We start from the raw sequence: 14,386 nt of genomic DNA, 5'->3' as shown, positions 1-14,386 counted from the left end.
CAATTTACTGTTTTTAGATGTTTCTGCATACATTTTTGCATATAAACTTCCAACGAGTTTAGCACCGCCCAAACGTTGACCGATTTGACTGAAATTTTGTCCAGAGCATCAAATAGAACCGAATAAGAGGGCGGCCTATCAAAAAAATTGAAAAAAGTTTTTCCCATACCAATTTGAGCCACCCTAATCTGCACGATAATGACCTCGTTGCGGTTGATCTGGTTGGAGTTGATCTTGTTGTACTTGTAAAGTATCATCGTCTTCTGCCGATAAGTACTCTTCATCGGGAATAGGTACTGCTTCACATACTATTTCTCAACGGGCAACTTCTTTCTCCCGTAATCATCATAACCGTACTCCAGAATTTGATGTGATCTTCGTACTATCGTATCCAATTCCTTAGAATAGCATTCGTATAACTTATCCCCTTTCTTCCGCACAACTTTTGCCTTGATCCATCGTTGTCGTTCAGGATCACGATAGTATCTTGCATATACTACCTCATCAGTAGCGAAACGTACTTCCTTCTTCACTCATTCATTTTCCAAGTCTTCGCAAAATGGTTTACATTGGGCTCTCTTCGTAGAACATCGAATCGGGTTTTCATTTCTCGTCCAAACATTAGTTTAAACGGCGTCTCGTTCGTGGTGCAATGTGGTGTAGCCCGATACATCTGAAGGTGTGCATTCATTACTATTGAAATTGATTTACCACGGTTGCAGTTATCGAATAACAATCTTCTTCACAGCATATTTGAAAGTCTTGACAGCATTTTCTGCAGCGCCATTTGAGCAAGGACTATACGGTGCTGACGTTAAATGATGAATTTTCTTCGCAAAAATCTTGAAATTCTTTCGTAAAAGAACTTTCATTATCAGAAACCAGGGTATCACAGTTACCAAATCTTGCAAAACAATCTTCCAGCTTCTCAATTGTTTCTTTAGTAGAAAGTGAACGAACCAGTAGCATTCAACACATTTCGAGTAACTATCAGTGACGATAAGAATTTTTTTATCTTTCAGGAACAAGTGATCGATCGACGAGAACATAACTTCCATGGAGAAATCAATGAGGTTATCTGCTTGTTGATACTTAAAAAAGTTAATAGTGGAAGTAAATGGAAGAATAATAGTCTTTTAACCTTGTAGCATTTCCCCTAAGACGCTCTAAAATAATTAATCATTATAATGGCAACCAAGCCCTCAGAGCCAAATAAGTTCAACCAAGAAATCAATGAGTTTTTAGCATCTGGTCTATACTGGATACAAGATTCACATCTTTTTCCCATATCTTCTATCTCCTTGTCGATACTTGGCCACCAGAAATAGTTTCGAGCCAACGATTTCATTTTGACAATTCCAAGATGAGTTGAATGTAGTTCTTGCAGCAAAAATGATATGTGCTATAATTCATATGTGCTATAATACGGTAGCCCCACATAAGAACGCCTTCTTCAACAACGAGTTCGTCCTTACGAACAAAATATTTCTTCAATTCAGGATCGCCAACTTTACCAGGCCATCCGGTCTTAACGTAATGCACTACACGGCTTGATTCAATTATAAGCAGTTTCCGTTCAACCAATGACCTCGTTTCAGATTCAATATACTGCAGAAACATAACTTCATCATCATCTTCAACTTCATCGTCACAGCATTGAGCAGCACACAGCAGCACTGGTGATTGAGACAAGAAATCAGCTACTTTGTTGCTGACTCCTTTAATGTACTTGATCTCATATTCGTAATTTTCCAGGAAAACAGACCAACGTTGTAACTTTCCGAACACCATATCCGGAATTCCCTTTCGTCCAAATAACCACACAAGTGGTTGATGATCCGTCAAAATCGTGAAGCTTTTTCCAAGAAGATAACTGCTCATTGTTATTTGGCCGTTGACTACCATCAGGGAACACTTGTAAGAGTACAGCTCCGATTCCTTTGCCAGACGCATTAGTAATTAACATAACTGGCAATCCAGGATTATACGGCACCAGCACATTATCTGTTTTACAGTTTCAAACGCCACGTCACATTCAAAAGACCAATCATACCGTTTGTCCTTCTTAAGTAATTAGTACAAAGGGCTCAGTATTGCTGAGATGTTCGGAATGAACTTCGAATAATACGTGACCATCCCGAGAAATTCTCTTAGTGCCTTGATATTCTCTGGTCTTGGAACATCCATTATAGCAAAAACCTTTTCCGGATCCTTATGCAGTCCATCACAGTCAATAATGTGTCCCAGAAATTGCATTCTTCTCTTGAAAAACTCACATTTTTCACGATTTAGTCGAAATCCTGCTTCTAAAAGCTTACTCAACACTCTTGCTAAATTCTTGAGATGTTCGCTTACAGTTGCACCAGTTACTAAAACGTCATCCAAGAAATTGATACACCCAGGGCATTCCTGCAATAACTTTTCCAGAACTTCTTGAAATATTGAACAGGCTGGTTTAGTACCAAATGGCAAACGGTTCACATGATATATTCCTTTGTGAGTACTCCATGCCAACATTTTTCTCGATTCTTCCTCAAGCTCTAGCTGATTGTACGCCGATTTCAAATCCAGTTTCGAAAATAACTTTCCACCTTGCAACGCGTCGAACAAATCTTTCACAACAGGCATAGGGTATAGCTTATCTTCCAGAAACAGGTTGACAGTTACCCGATAATCAGCGCACAAATGAATTGGCTTGTCTTTCTTCAAAACAGGAATTAACGGGGTTCCCCACTCAGCAATCTCAGCCTTAGTAATAATACCAGTCTTCTCTAGTGCGTCCAGTTCCTCTTCAACCTTAGCATGAAACGAAATTGGTATTTTTCGAGGCTTAACAAACTTCGGTACAGCATCAGGTTTCAATAGCAAGTTGATCTTTGAATGCTTATAACAACCCAATGATCCATCGAACAATTCTTCGAACATTTGGTTTCTCTGGATGGCAGATGTTCTTTACCGTTTGGTAAACTTCTAGCAAAATCGAGGTAAGAAGTATAGCGGATCTACGTTCATTTTCCAAATCCACGACTAGGAAATATTGCTCTGAACGTTCTTCATACATCTCCCATTGATCTCCAAAAGAAAACTTGGGCGGAGCAAATCCTTCCATTTTGCTTGTAGGTTTGAAATCATTCCGTCGCCAATTGTTGTGTATCGAACAGATTAAATAAACGTTCGTCTTGTTCGATAGGAAAATACAGAATGAATGTTTTATTGAATAAACAAGTGTAGTTGATAACCACTATTACTGGGTAGGTTGCCTCAATGTAACATCTTGAAAACCACGTGACAGCACAAGGCGGAAACCTGTGCGGAAACCATGTTGTGGCGGCAAGTACAGTGTGAAACATTCCCTGATAAGTACGTTGGAGTTCAACAAATGTAACCCAAAGAAGCAGCCAAAGCGAATTAAGAAGTGTATAGTCCGCTGTGTAAGCAGTTCCCGTATATGGACGATGATGGCGTTGTAAGAATGAACAGCATGATTGACGCCGCTCCCGGAGCGTGCATTGGATAGCCTGTCATATTACCGAAAGCGAACAAGCTAACCACGTTGCTCGTCGATAGTTATCACCGTCGCTTTAAGTGTCAGAGCCGTGAAACGGTGTTCAACGAGATTCGTCAACAGTTTCGTAGTCCGAAGCTGCGGTCTCTGATACAACGTGTCCCCAAAAACTGTCAGCACTGCAAGGTTCAAAAGGCTGTACCTAAGCCACCGATGATGGCGCCGCTTCCGAAGGTTCGATTGACGCCCCATATTCGAGCGTTCAGCCACACCGGCATAGACTACTCGGGCCCAATCCTTGTGAAGCAGGGGCGCAGTCTGGCAAAGCGCTGGGTAGCACTGTTTACGTGTCTCACTACGCGGATGGTACATCTAGAGATTTTGCACAGTCTCTCCATGTAGCCCTGTGTGATGGCGATTCGCAGATTTTGAGCACGCATAGGATCTCCAACTGATTTCTACTACGACAATGAAACTTGTTTCCTAGGGTCCAGCAAACTGCTGACGGAGCAGCTAAAAACCATTCACCAATAAGATGCGAAACCAATGGAGCCCGGAGATGTGATTGTTGTTGTAGACGAAAACAAGCGGAACGGATGGCTACGAGGCCGTGTCATGGAAATCTTTCAAGGCAAGGAAGGTCAAGTCTGAAGAGCAGTGGTAAAAACCGTAGGAGGGAACCTCAAACGCGCAGTAGTGAAGCTGGCTTTGCTGGATATTCGCGGTGACCAGAAAAAAGGAAACCCGGAACTACACGGGAGGGGCGATGATGAAAACCATCAATTTTCCAACTATGATAACTGTGTATAGTTCTCGGATGCTCCGGTAGGAAACGCCATCGCGAGACAGCAAAGAATCTGAGGTAAAGACTAACATAGATAAAAACAAACGAGGCAATAGGACGTGTACAATAGTCAAGTTTCGACACCAAATCTGTTCCACTATTTCAACCTGATTTCAACTATTTGCCTTTGATGATCAAATTACTGATTTAGCCTTCCCGTGAACAACCGATAGCGTATGATTGATCATCGAAAAGTCCACCCGTAGATACAATTTAGGTGACTAGGCAGGCAATGGCGAGAAAACATCTTGAGCATCTTTATTAGGGCGGTCCATTACCGCATGCCCAAGAAAAGCTTCTCAAATCGAAGCGCGAGAGGTTTAGATAGGAGGTTTCTGCGGAAAATTATATTAGACACTGACTCTTTAAAGCTTCTTGTACCCACATGTTGCTGAAAGCACTGTCTACTTATGCCCCAGAAATCCATCCATCTGAACAAACACAATCGTCACACTTAAAAAAACATTTCAAACAGTTCAGTAATTCTTTTCTCTTCCTTCTAGGTCGTCTCAAAACGCCAATGGTCAGAGAATCAAAAAAAAATGCATCCATGAGATTGAAATTCTGCCATTTTTCGGTTCCTCCGAAACTGAACGAATCGGCATTTCGCGCATTCACAAAGGTCTCATGAATGCCCCCTAAAAACAAACATAATAAATAGCGTGCATAATTCGGACCTTTGCTTGTTCCGTTTCACCTTTTAGCGGCAGGCCAAGCACCGGTGAAAACACAAATATCCCCTTTTTGGAGAGAGCGAAAAAAAGAGGCGAAACGGAAAAAGGACCCTCCAACCAAATACAAACGAGCAGTCGCCCGGCCACCAACTGAAAGGGGGAGGGGAAAATATATTGTCTTTTAAAATGTCATAAATTTTGTGCGGTGGCGGAACATTGCGTTTGTTCTTTCCATTCTCGGGTGGATCGGTTTTTGTTCCTGGGAAGATTGAAACAATTCCGTTTGTTTGTTTTTTAGTCCTCATCTAGGTATGCTTTGCAAACATGTGACATTTTCCTCCGGCTGACGCAGCTTTGTTGCAGCTCCTCGAATGCATCACAGTTGGCCGGAGTGAAACGCATACGACGAGGGAATGTGAATAAAAACAAAGATGGATCCATGCGATAAAGGGAAGAAACGGAGAAAATGTCCTTTTTCATTCCATGTAAGAAATAGAAACCACGCAGCATGTGCAGATTGAAACAAACCGAACGTTGCAAACAGTGGCGCCGGGAGTGGGTGGGACAAGTAGGACATGTCCTACGCATGAAAATACCTGGGTAGGACAGTCGAAGCATTGTCCTACCCATGATTATGGTAAGAAAATACCATATGGATGACTAAAAGATCTTATACTATCTATACTGTTTTAATTTCTAGATCTAAAAATATCATTGAACGTTTCACAGTTAATCAGTGGTAAAACTGACAGTCGTGGAAGTTTCCGGGATTGTAAAGGAGAAATCTATTCCGAAAAACTTCTTAGAGTCTATGAAGAATTCTTTCCATTTTAAAAAGTTCTTAATGATGTATTGAGATTTTCCAAGAGTCTTCAAGTTTCTAATAGATACATAATACATACATACGGGTCCACCCAGTTGAGAAAGGAGAGGAATGTTAGTGTGGTTATTGTTGCTATTAGAGACCGAGAAAACCTCAGAATCCGAACATTAGCACGGAAAGGAAATTTAGTTATCATGATAAGGTAGATGACCAAAAGTATGGATCGAGGATTCACTTAAAAAATTATGTATCCTATTTCACATTATTTGATGTAGTTGTTTAGTCTTCGCCAAACCTCCTGTCTATAAGGCAGAAGAGGTAGTCAATAGACTGCCGAGCTCGTCTCCAAAAGTTTAAAAAAGAAGCAAAGATATGAGAGAACAATCGCTGAAATATGTGATTATGAAGTATTTTATAATAATTGTAGCCCATGCGGATGTCTGGTCGTAGGCCTATGAGAGAGAAAAATGTTGAAAGCTTCTAAGAGTTTATTGGAATCTGCAGGAGTCACGAATATACCCACGTTTGCATTAGAAGTTAGAAAGAAAACTGGAAAACTAGTATTGAAAACTGGAAATTAGATATTTTTGGATGATCATAAGCTTCACTGATAGATCGTAGCAGTTTCCGAATATTGCTAAGGGTTCGAGTTCTTAGAAGTTAGTGATAATTGCTTGAGACCATAAAATATTTTATAAAATTTAAAGACTTATCTGAGGATGTCCGAAAAAATCTCTAGAAATGTGTAGGGGGTCTTCGGAAAGTCTCTAAAAGTATTCAATAGATATGATAATCCAGTTTGTCCTACCCACGTCTCAGAACGTGACGGCGCTTTTGGTTGCAAACATCTGACATTGATCTACAGGTGGTGATATTTCTTTTTGCCCAGCGATGGATTTCATTGAGTCAAAACGTAAGAATCGTTATCTCGCTCGGCTCATCCTTTTAAGTGAATGCATCAAATTCGCGACTGTGTCTGGCTCAATGTGCTTTGTATTTCGGCACGAATGGGCAAATTGAAACTCGAAATCTTATCAGCGCGCGCATAATTCTTGTTCGTGATGCATTTTTAATATAAATTACCGCATGGAAGTGATAAAGCGTGCATGCAGAGCGCAACGGACAATGTAAAATGAAGTGCTGTATTTAAATCATCCATGGCATTTAAGGAAAGTCGGGACTAAGCTGGGTTGTATTCAAGATCTGGATTTCTTCGGCGGATGAAGGTTGTCCTCGTTCCTTGTGCGTTCCTTATCGTTATCATGGTATCTTTTAGAAGCTTTGCAGCAGAATAGATATTTTAAGGTCGCCCTAAATGCGCCGATAATGAACGACGTGATGACTTTCATAATTACTGATCGTTCGATAAAGATCAAATGCTTAGGCGCCACCATGCAAATAGCCCAGCCAAATTGAAACATTCTAACCACGACCAAGATCCACCAGATATTACTATGTGTGCGATCGACCACCTTTCGACCAACTTTCAAAACAGAACGCACCTTGTCCTTCCTTTTACGACGGTGCACAAACGATGCACACAAAATTTTGAGCTTCTTCAACTAATGAGCGATGATTAATTGATAGAAAAGTTGATGAAGAAGGCAGACTGTGAACCATCTATTAATCATCTCAAACAGAAGCCTGCCCTTCGGTTCATGCCTTTCGAATCTTTCATTACGGAATGATCCAACGATTGAACACCGCAGACGCATGTCAACGGCCGAAGTGGCACTCAAGCGCAGACCATGGCGATGGCAGCACCCGATATCCTGCGTTCACTCGAATGAATAATTCCCAGGTGATTTAGATAACCCGCAACACGGAATGACCATTTAAAACTGTTCGGGTTATCGCAATCCAGTTCCTTCCTTGCACTTGAAGGATCGGTGCACTCTGCCCGGTCAGACTGCAGGCGCGCAAACTTCCTAGACTCTTTTTTATCCGGCTTGCTCGACCGAAAGTCCGAGACTAAATTTATTACTTATAGTATAATTAATGCGATTAAGTGCAGCACCAAACAAGAGTATCCCAATTTTTGCACCAGCCGGAACAAATGCATTTTGGATGTTATTCCTGTGGTCAAGACGGGGCCAGACCCAGACGACGATGTGGATGCACTTTATTCGCTGATAGCATGCGAAGCGCTTTTAATCAAATTTATTCAGCTTTTTTTTCTGCCTTCTGCAGGCGGCTTTTAAATGTCTCCGCATCAGAACAAAGTAAGCAGAAAAAGGAAGGGTAACCAGTCAGTAGGGTGATTAATTAGACCGGAGATAACAACCTACGGTCGGCAATTAAGGCATTTGCGATTATGGATGGTACTTTGTCGTTAATTAATTTGGCTCAAGTGAATTTCGGTTGCAGTCTTCTTCTTCAATGGCTAAGACATTGCAAAGCAATGGTTTAGCACAACGTAAGCTGTTCTACAATTTTCTAAACAAATATATTTTTCCTATGTTGGTTTAGAATAAATAAGCGGGTTTCAAAACGCTGAATTGACAAAAAAGCAAAAAGGATCTAACATTGCTCACTGTCCTCAACGCCTCTTTCTCAGTCTCTAACCCAACGCCAGCACGGGCCAAACGGTGACAAATGCCGACAGTTTTGAGGTTGAGTACAAACGGGTATCGCAACCTGGGTCTGTCTTTCTGCTTTTAGCTTCTGAAATGGGATCCTAAAACCTAAAAAGTCCAGTTTGATACCTGGATACCTGGTTGGCTACAGCGTCGATACACCTATGCCAGTCGCATAGTAGAGCTCGATAATCGTCGGTCTTGGGCGATGTTCCCCAAGTTTCTCCGAACGTTTAGGGCTCGATTCCACCGCGTCAATTCGAATATTCCATCGAAAAGAATCAAATCCATACTCAGGGTTCGGCAGAAAATAATTCTATAAAAAAGTCCCTTCGCTTTACGATGAAATTTACGAATTGACAATTTTTACGGATGTTCCGGATCTTCCAGGGGCCACCCAGTGGACACAATGGTCTGTATTTGGGTCAAAGTATCAATTCCATACTCAGGGTTCGGCAGAAAATAATTCGAAAAAATCCTGTCGCTTTACGATGGAATTTACGAACTGACCATTTTTACGGATGTTCCGGATCTTCCAGATGACCAACCAGTGGACACAATGGTCCGTCTGTGGGTCAAAGCATCGATTCCACACTCAGGGTTCGGCAAAAAATAGTTCCAAAAAATCCCTTCGCTTTACGATGGAATTTACAAATTGACCGTTTTTACGGATGTTCCGGATCTTCCAGATGACCACCTAGTGGACACAATGGTCCGTATGTGGGTTACAGCTTCATTCAGGATTCGGCAGAAATTAATTCTAAAAAATCCCGTCGCTTTACGACGGAATTTGCGAATTGACCATTTTTACAAATGTTCTGGATCTTTTAGATGACCGCCCAGTGAACACAATGGTCCATATGTGGATCAAAGCATCAATTCCATACTCAGGGTTTGGCAGAAAAAATTCCGTTGCTTTACGACGAAATTTGCGAATTGACCATTTTTACGGATGTTCCGGATCTTCCAGGTCACCACCCAGTGGACACAATGGTCCGTATGTGGGTCAAAGTATGAATTCCATACTCAGGGTTCGGCAGAAAATAATTCTAAAAAATCCCGTCGTTTTACGATGGAATTTGCGAATTGACCACATTCACGAATGTTCCGGATCTTTCAGGGGACCATCCAGTGGACACAATGGTCCGTATGTGGGTCAAAGCATCAATTCCATACTCAGGGTTCGGCAGAAAATAATTCTAAAAAAAATCCCGTCGCTTTACGACGGAATTTGCGAATTGACCATTTTTACGGATGTTCCGGATCTTCCAGGGGCCACCCAGTGGACACAATGTTGCGTATATGGGTCAAAGAATCAATTCCATACTCAAGATTCGGAAGAAAATAATTCTAAAAAAATCCCGTCGCTTTACGATGGAATTTACGAATTGAACATTTTTACGGATGTTCCGAATCTTCCAGGAGTCACCCAGTGGACACAATGTTGCGTATATGGGTCAAAGAATCAATTCCATACTCAAGATTCAGCAGAAATTAATTTAAAAAATCCCGTCGCTTTACGACGGAATTTGCGAATTGACCATTTTTACAGATGTTCCGTTTCTTCCAGGGGTCACCCAGTGGACACAATGGTCCGTATGTGGGTCAAAGCTTCATTCAGGATTCAGCAGAAATTAATTCTGAAAAAAACCCGTCGCTTTGCGATGGAATTCTCGAATTGACCATTTTTACAAATGTTCCGGATTTTCCAGGAGACCACCTAGTGGACACAATGGTCCGTATGTGAGTCAAAGCATCAATTCCATACTCAGGGTTCGGCAGAAAATAATTCTAAAAAAAGGCCCTTCGCTTTACAATGGAATCTACGAATTGACCATTTTTACGGATGTTCCGGATCTTCCAGGGGCCACCCAGTGGACACAATGGTCCGTCTGTGGGTCAAAGCATCAAATCCATACTCAGAGTTCGGCCGAAAATAATTCTAAAAAAATCCCATCGCTTTACGACGGAATTTACGAATTGACCATTTCTACGGATGGTCCGGATCTTCCAGAGGATTTTTACGGATGTTCCGGATCTTCCAGGGGCCACCCAGTGGACACAATGGACCTAAACTGGTTAAGTAATACGTATAAGGTACTATTCGCAGCAGCAATACGTCTTTTCACTTCACAGGAAACGTCATTGTCACAAGCGTTCCAAGGTAAACAAATTATTCAACAACTTCAAACACAACTCCATCTGCACAAACACCACTAGGTCTTCTGTTCCTTTTTGGACCACCCTAATAAAACCAGGTTGTTAGCCGGGTAGCTTCCAGGTGATCAGCAAGCTGTTGAATAACTATCCCAAAGCTAATGAAGCTTGCAAACCGATCCGTCTTCGGTGGCGCTGCGTTGCGAACTTCCGATAACAGCATATTGAGAAGTCGCTCTGGCCTGCCGTACAACGTGCGCAGTGTCTCGATTATCTTGGAGACCGATTTCGGTAGAAGCAACCTGCTCCTGACCACTTCCAGCGCCTCTCATTTCAGGCACTCCTGTAGCCGACCAAATCCCAATTCGCTAAGTCCTGATGAAACAGCTTGTGACGAATTTCGCGCCAACTCGACCAGCGGTTGGCAGCACCATCTCAGAATCGAATGAAACTTGGTGGGCATAAAGATATGGTATTTCTAAGCCACTCTGCATACTTAGTTTTTCAAAAATTGTCAAGAGTAACATTTGATGAGGGACTTTTTTTTTCATGGATTTTTTATAAATCGATGTAACTCTAAAATGACAAGACCTACAAAAAAGTGTTGTATGGTGGACTGTCGTGAAATTCCCAGAAGTTTTTTGGAAAAATATCCAAAAAATAAAATACCGATTCCTACACTGAAAAAAAATAGTTTTAAAAATTAAAATCGATACAGTCGCCTCTCCACATCTCGATATTGAAGGGACCATCGAGATAGGGAGAGATCGAGGAATGGAAGGAAAATTGAATTGGGTACTAGATCCAAAAAAGCTCGTTGCTATGAAAAACGACAACAAAACAAATGTCGTTTCCTGTTGTTGATATGTTTGTTATTGTCCAAAGATGGTCTAGTAGCCTAAAAATTAGAGCATATCGACATAAGGAGAGTGAATCCTGAACAAAATATGATCAGAACACATCGAGATAGAGAGATATCGAGTTAGGGAGGTTATCGAGATGTAGAAAGCCCAAATGTATGTAGATTGAAGGGACTGAGAAAACCATCGACATAGGGAGAGATATCGAGATATAGAACATCGAGATGTAGAGAGTCGACTGTATTACAAAAAAACCTCATCTCAAAAATTGATGGACTATTATAAATTTGTCTGAACTATGAAGTCTGAAACATAAAAGAGCGTTTCGTTTACCGAGAAAATAAATTAATGAATGTCGATTTTTTTAATCAGATAAACATTTTGATTCCAAACGATGAAGCTCGGTAGGTAATTTCATTAGGGGGATTTCCGGTAAACGCACATTTAAAGAATAATAAATTTTCCGCATTTTTTAAATTTTTTCTTCAATTTTATTTGTTACTACATTTAATTCTTATTTCTACTTGAATACTCATTAATTTGTAAACTTAGTCGAACAATTCAAAGACTTTTGGGTCTTCATCTGAGTTGGAATATTTTTAGCCAGGATTTTATTATGAGCGATTGGTATAAAAGAATGAATGAACTAAGTATGCACTTTTGTGTGCCAATTATAGTTTTTGCTTTTTTGAAAAGTTCATCAAACTCTTGTTGAGTACCGTCGTCGGGGGTGACAATCGGTCAAATGGGAGTGAGAATGGGTCACTGTTTCAACTACTTAGAATGCTTGTAGAATGGATGTATCTGAGGACAAGAAGACAAAAATATAAGAGACCTTTTTGAACGATTTTCCTCTACGCCCTCCATGCTCGCGGTGAGAGCGATGACCCATTCTCACCCCCAGACCCATTGCCACCCCCGATGGCGGTATTGCTCATTCGTGATATAACAGAAATGTAATATAGTGATATTTTTGTTTGATTGAAAACGTGCCCATTCGCCCATTCGTACAACTCCCGAGGAGTCTTGATAGTATTTCCATAATCTTTGGCAAGAGTTGCTCGTTTTGCCATTCGTTTGAGAGTGCCACCAATAGCTTCGCAAGGGCCTTTTCCGTGCGATGTTGTAAAAAAGTACCATTCTGCTTCTAAGCCATGTTTTGAATTTAAATTACACAGACTTGCAAAGTTCCTTTTATTTTTATAATGTGCTGCAGCTCACCCAGACACAAAAGTATTTTTTTCAAAATCGATCGACTGTTTCAGAAAGTCAATTAATATTGAAATGAATAAGTGAACAGCTTTTGTGTCATGGGTCATTACTTCTGATTAATAAAGCTAACGTTTTCTAATTAACCGTTTATTTTAAAGTAAACTTCGAATGAATGTATGGTTGCCTGGGAATTATTCCAACCTTGAGCAGCATTTTGGATAATGAATGAATAATTTTCAGAGAAATCTAACAGTACAAGTGTATTGCTGTTTGCAAATTGTCATAAGTCATATGTCATAAGTTATAAGTTTATCAATTTTTTCAATAAAATACGATACAAAATCATCTACTCTACAGGCTTTATAACGGTTTCTAAATTACGTTTCTTTTCGTTTCGGCAACATTGCCCGTTTTCAAAGTAATTATTTTTTTGTAATTGTTTTTAAGTTACTTCGATACAAAAAGTCAAATAAAACATAAACCCTTTTCAAATGTTGATCCACAATTATGTTATTTTATGCTAAATTGCTTCCCAAACAAATTTGTATACGTCCAAAATGTGTCGTTGGTTGATGATAGGCTGCTGAACCTATAATTGGCGCTGTAGGCATAAAACACGCTGATAAATTTTCATTCAATATGGACATGAAAAAAGTTTTTGTTAGAAAAACTTTTTTTCCTTAAATATGTCACAGGAACATTATTCCCAGAAAAGTTAGATAATTAAAATACCTATCTGCAGAAAAAAATTCATCGATTTCTGAGATGAGGTTTTTTGTAATATCGATTTTAATTTTTAAAACTAATTTTTTTTCAGTGTAGGAATCGGTATTTTATTTTTTGGATATTTTTCCAAAAAACTTCTGGGAATTTCACGACAGTCCGCCATACAACACTTTCTTGTAGGTCTTGTCATTTTAGAGTTACATCGATTTATAAAAAATCCATGAAAAAAAAATTAGGCCCTCATCAAATGTTACTCTTGACAATTTTTGAAAAACTAAGTATGCAGAGTGGCTTAGAAATACCATATCTTTATGCCCACCAAGTTTCATTCGATTCTGAGATGGTGCTGCCAGCCCCATAGAAGGGTTGGCGCGAAATTCGTCTTGTGGCTTGTGACCGTCCGGATGATACAGAGTAGCAAATGGTGTTCTATGACCACTATCATCAGTGGTACCATTTCGGCTGTGTTGGCGTCACAGCAAAAGTAGAGGACATTTCCTGGTGCTCTCAAAAAGTTCAGTGAAGATGTAAGTGATGACTTCGGTTCGTCCGAGTTGCAAGAGGAGTTGAAGAAGCTCAAAAAGGAGAAGAAGAAGCCGAAGTGGGAACTAGAAAGAGAGAAGATTTTGCATCGGAAGCGCCTGGAGGCCCAACAAGAATTGTTTGAGATGCGCCAGCAGCTGGAAAAAGAAAAGCGGAACATGGAACTGGAGTTCTGGGCCAAACACAATTAATACCCATGGGAAAACTGTCAAAACGCACGCAAACGTATCCATTGTGTTTGACCCTTTCGAGAAGGCACAAATGGAAAAAAAGATCGCCGAAGAACACGCCCACCATGTGTGACAGTGAAATAGCAATTACTGTTTATTATATAAAGCAAATATTCAATTGCATCAAAACCATCGAAGTAGGCCTAATGCAATCACAACTGACAGCCACATCATTAGCAATCTGGAAATGTGTCACGATTCACATCGTGTTGAACCTTCAATATGATTAGGTGTTT

The sequence above is a fragment of the Armigeres subalbatus genome, chromosome 1 (assembly GCF_024139115.2).
Source record: "Armigeres subalbatus isolate Guangzhou_Male chromosome 1, GZ_Asu_2, whole genome shotgun sequence".
In the NCBI taxonomy this organism is placed as follows: Eukaryota; Metazoa; Arthropoda; class Insecta; order Diptera; family Culicidae; genus Armigeres; species Armigeres subalbatus.
This window is presented reverse-complemented; position numbering follows the sequence as displayed.